The sequence below is a fragment of the Gordionus sp. m RMFG-2023 genome, chromosome 2, assembly GCF_954871325.1.
Source record: "Gordionus sp. m RMFG-2023 chromosome 2, tfGorSpeb1-WG-v2, whole genome shotgun sequence".
NCBI lineage: Eukaryota > Metazoa > Nematomorpha > Gordioida > Chordodea > Parachordodidae > Gordionus > Gordionus sp. m RMFG-2023.
In genome coordinates, this window is record NC_088776.1 from 55,832,640 (window position 1) to 55,838,775 (window position 6,136).

A 6,136-nucleotide genomic window follows, 5' to 3' on the forward strand; every position below is an offset into this window, starting at 1 on the left:
AGGTTTTCTTTGGACATGTTGAGTTGAAAACGCCATTACCCTGGGTTAGTGTACCTTTCCTAAATATTCGCCTAAGCTCAACCATTACAAAATTATACCTATACCAATAACAGATCTTATGATAATAAAGATCGTGCCTTTCAATCGAATACTAACAATACTATGAACATCGAAGAGATCTTATTTTCAAACATTGAATGTAATTCATCATTAAACAAATTTTATTTTTTGTAGAAAATATATTGAATCTAAATGAAATGATTAGATTAAAATATGAAAATTCTTAGATATATAACCATCTAGACATCCACCTACATTATTATTTTAATAACTAATCAATGCTTTTGTTTGATAATAAATATAAGTAACAATTTACATTCAATTCTTTAACACCACCTATTTTTTTTGATAAAAATATATTATTAAAAATTAAACATCTTATTATTCATTCCACAATTGATGTAATCCTTATTAGATATCTTTCTTTACATGTTTTTAGGATATTGATTTGGTTATGCCTACAAATTTTTCCTTAATAGTCCATTCTATAAAACATTGTCTAAAATAGTAACACAATGTTTCATTAGTTCTATGCTAAGAATTATATTGCCTTGTGTGGTTTTATAAAGCATTATCAATTGAAGCAGCGTATGAATTAATTATCATTTTTTCTCACTTGTAATTCTTGAGAAGTATAATTTTTTTTATATCCATAATCGAAAATATTTAATATTGTAATAAATGTGGATAAATATTTTGTATTAAAAAAATATTATTTTTAGAAATATCTTGTATTGTTTTGTTTTCATTATTTGTATACATAATAAATGACAAAATATGAAATTCAGAATAATTTCTTAATTTGCAAATTACAATTAAAAAAGTATAATATATTTATATAAAACCCGGCCGAAGGGCGGGCAAAAGCGGGCCGAAGGCCCGCAAAATAGGGGGTATGTGGGGCTATTCCCCCCATACAATTTTTTTTAGTTGAGCCACCTGAGATTGTAAAGGCTAGTGACGCCCTTGATCAACAACAAATGCATTAAATAAAATCTATGTATATTAAAACCAAAATATTTAACACCATCTATACTGATTATATTTAAAAAAATAATATCTTATATTGATTTAAAAAATTCACATTCAAAGAGTATTACTTTTTATAAACAAAAATTCTTAACAGTTATCTTAGTCAAATGAATAAAATAAGTTTTATAAATTTATTTCTAATATCTTTTTATAATTTTTTTAAAATTTTTAATTTTAATTTAAAAAATTATAGAGATAAAATATTTAAAAATAAGCTTCATCTTTTCTTATTTATTATGTGTAAATGTTGTAAAACGACTTGGTTTTTTAAAATAACTACCATAATTTTAGCCAGAAGATATTATGCAAGGTTATTTTGATAGATGTCAGAAAAAAATCTATTAACGAATTCTTGAGGCTTGCGTATAAAATTGGCTAAATCCATCCTTTAGATACACCAGGTGTATAAGGCTAGTTATCTAGGTATTTATATTAAAAATTATGAATTTATTTTTTATTATATTTGTGAAATGTGGAAATAACTTTAATCGCGAGGTTTCGTAATGCATAAGAACTTCATAGGATTGAAAGTGTGTTTAGCAATAAAATTATATTTCAAAATATTAATATAAGTCACATTTTTTATCATGTAAGGAATAAATAGTAATTTATATCCTTTATGAAATTTTAAAATTACCATTTAGAACCCAAAACCGGATTCTGACCCCCCCCCCTCCCATTAATTTATAAAACCCTCAGATTATTTATAATAACGGAACAGGTTATAATAACGAAATTAATTATAATAACAGAACAGGTTATAATAACGGAACATGTTATAATAACGGAACAGGTTATAATAACGTAACAGGTTATAATAAGAAACTAATTTATTTAGATTGTTTATCCATTTAATTATTTTTTTACTACTTATTAGAGTTTGGAACACGAAGATGTACTAAAAAGGCTTTATTTCCGTTTCTAAATATTTTTTTTAAAGTTATTTTGCTTACGGTTCCAATTTTTAAAATCTAAAATTGGTTCTGTTTCCAATTCTTAAATTATTTGCAATTCCAGTTCCGGGAACTATGACCCGTCTCAACAAAAATGCCGCTACAACAGCTGATTTATTTTTAATTATATTCGTCTATTGATGATCACAAGACCTGTCAAATTTGACTTGTTACTAATGAAAAGGATTAAATTTTAATAAAACTTATTTTTGATATATCTTTACTCTTGGTCTTATTTCAATAACCTTTTATCAATCTACAGTGAAACGATACACATGTTTAAATATACTATAAAAGGGGGTAAACAAAATAAGATTTTATTTTTAATAGAATAAAGATTGAAATTAAATATGGACAAGCAATTAATTAAGAAGATTAATAGTTGATTAATCATTATAAAAAGAAATGTGTTACATATATATAATTTGTGATGAAAAATGAATTTTTTTTTTTATTTTCTTTGAGAATGCTCAAGTAAGATATTTGATTAAATTTCATTTGAAATTCTAAATCTTTCTTTCTTTCTTTCTTTCTTTCTTTCTTTCTTTCTTTCTTTATACATAAAAAATATAATTATAATTTATCAAAATATTCCATTTTTCCACGAATTTGATGTTGGTACCTTTTTAGAAATTAAAAGAGTTAATATTATAATTATTAATACAAATCGATTATAAAGATTACCTAATTAATCAGTTGCCCGCGATAACCCAACTCCAAATAGCTTTGCATGTGATTGTAAAAGTTAGTGAAATCATAAGGAATAAATCCGTGTAAGAGCTGAATAATATTCTTAACAATTTCATCTCTTGAATTAGGGCGGGGATTGATTGCTCTAAATTTATTTTTCAAAACTCCAAAAAAATTTTCAATGGGATTTAACTGAGGTGAATAAGGTGGTAGGTATTCAATCCTACCTTTATAAGAATCGATAAGATGGCTTCTATGGATAGATGCATTATCCATTACAATGATTGCATCTGGTGGTAGGATACTATATTCCTTACTTATAGTTTAATCTTTAATATTTTTTATCCAATTATAAAAAATCTAATTTTGACCGTCAGTCATCATTTATTATATTATTATCGGCTGCAGGTTCTGGATTGAAACTCTATTAAAGCAATTTTAAATAATAAATAAACCCTCCGAAAAAGAATCATACAACATTTTAAACAACATATATAAATTACTTGCACTTTTGTTAGAATGGATTCCTTAAAATTTTTTAAATAGGTTAAGATTCGGATTTTTATAAATCTTGAGAAAGCTTTAATAAGAACCAAAGCAATTCTTAATCCATGTTATTCAAATTATGTTTTAATATAATATATTACCACCTAGTAGGCATTTCTTATGATCTAGAATCTGATATTTATTAATTATTGTTAAGATTCTAATTTCACTTATTCACAAAAAATTCAAGAAGACTTAGAAAGTCATTAGCTAAAAAAATATTTTTAACTGAATATTTTTATTTATTTTTGAAATAATCTAATTTAGCACTATAATAGGAATTTATTTCTACTGTACTATTAGGATTCTCCTGTGACATTCTTTCTACTTCATTTTCTATATTAGGATAAATTTAGACGTTTTTTGAGAGAGTTGAGAAAGATTTATGGCATTCAAACAAAATTCTCTTATTATAGACTTTAACCCAATAACCAGGCGCGTGCGCAGAAATTTCATCTGGGGGGGGGGGGGGGGGGATAATAAAATTTTTTAAGAAATATTATGGTTTTTTAAAAATATCAAGCATAAATTTATTAGGACTAATAACTATTCCTAATACATAATTTTAAATTAATGTAAATTATAAAAAAATTATATGTAAAGAATCACTTAAATGACCCAAAATAGAAATTTGAATTTTTTGAGCCTTTGCACAAAATGTTTTTTAGAATTGTATTTTGTATGTTATATATTTACAATATAAAATCCAATCTTCGTTGGGATTGAGCTAATTTTTCAATTATCTCATCCTTGCTTGTCGCCAAATGCCTATGAATATTCAAAAGATCCAAACCTTTTAATCTACTTTCACATGTTGTACTTCTTGGTATGTTTTTCAGAGACTTGCTGGCCCGGCCCCTGGCCGGACAATATTTTAATTTTTTTAAATATACCCGGGCCGGGCCCGAAATTTTTTTAAAAAAACACCGGCCGGACCTGAATTTTTTCAAAAAAAAACCCAAGCCGGGCCTGAATTATTAAAAAAAAACACCCAGGCCGGGCTGTATTTTTTAAAACAGCCTATATTAGAAATCGTTATTATTAGCTATAAAAATGAAAAATAAACATAATTTGTTTTTTTTAAACCGGGCCGGGCCTGAAAATTTTATTTTAAAAAAAGCCGGGCCGAGCCTGAAAATTTAAAAAAAAAAGCCGAGCCGGGCCTAAAAAAATTTTTATAAAAATCCGGGCCGTGCCCTGCAAATAATACTTCTGCAAGCCTCTGTTTTTCTTCTTAAAAAAGAGTGTTCTCTCATTAGTTTACTAATGGGAAGAGTTTATAAACCCTTTTAATACATTGGGAATTTAATCTAAAATGTGTTTGAAATAATGCAGAGCATCCATAGCATTTTTTGGGACTATATCAACCATAGTTAATCTTATAAACATAGTTATTCAGCTAGTAAGGCATCATAAGATACTTTAACATATACATAATAAAAATCTAACAAATATTTTTTTTATCACCATCTGAAAAAGGTTGGGAAGGCTTTTGTGGAAGTAATATTTGCAGATGTAAGTGGTGCATGATGAATTAAAAATACATTTATTTGGGTGTATCTGCATCTAAGATATACTCTTCTACTGATCCTATATTAATGTTTTAACGATGAGCTTGCCTTGCTGCAAGTTGAATGAGACAAATATTAAACACGTATAGCTCTGCTTTTGACTCAACAATAAAATATAAAATATGAATTCTTCATCAACGCCAAATTTCCTTGAGTTCTGATAAAATGCTCTCCGCTATTCTCATCTTCTTAATCAAATCAATGTCATGTTTTTGAAAAGTATTACTTAAAATAGTTGTATAATTAAATAATACATTCTAATGAGAAATAAAATTTGGAATAAGCATTGAATCCAATAATTTTCTTGCTTCTGAGGAAATATTTTTTTCAGGCCATTGTGATATTTCAGTATTAGCAAATAATTGGCCTAACTCCTTAATAGCTGTTAGTGCTTGATGGAAGAGGTTCTATCTCGTTGGACAAGGTTGCAATTTCTTTTTCCCTGTTGGACCAGAAGTTTCAGAAATAATTATTATTTGACTAGAAATTTGAAAATGGTATATAAATATTACGCCACTAAAAATTTGAAAATAATAAGTAAATATTACGCCGGAAAACTTGAAATCGAAATTAATTGATAAAATAACTTATGAATGTGATAATAAATGTAATAAAATATATATTTAATGGGAGATACGAATAAATATTAACAAATATAAATTAATATACAATAGTATTTTTGAAAAATATATCCGGCATCTGCATTTTTTGGCTTTGGGGGGTTTTGTCCCCCTGCCCCCCCCCCCGCTGCGTACGCCAATGCCAATGACTAATCCATAGACAGATAAAGACTTTCTAATACATATTTATTAATAGAGAATATTTTTTATTCACGTATAAAATATAAAAATAAAATAACATTTGTTAAAAATAAATTTTTTTTAAATTAAAATGTTATTTTAATAAAAAAAAAAATATCCACGAGAATTTTATTTTCAATTTTATTTTTTTGTTTAAATTAATCAAGAAAATATTTACACTCACAGCTGAGGTTTAGAGAAAACGGTTAAGTTGTTGAAAAATAATATTAGAAAGTGTAAATTAGTAAATCTTGATTATATTTTATCTGCTGATTTCCAGCTTTGTCACCTTAATCTACCAAAGAACAACCCTGGGCTTGTCATAATCAAATCTTATTGCATTGCAACGATAGATGCAGAAGAGGCTAAATAAATAACATTTGCTATATGTTTGGCCGGTTAACTAACAGAACATGCAACCATGATAGTTACATATTAGTTAAGTTGGGGAGATCTAGAAAGTTGTCTACTGAGAAATAAACTA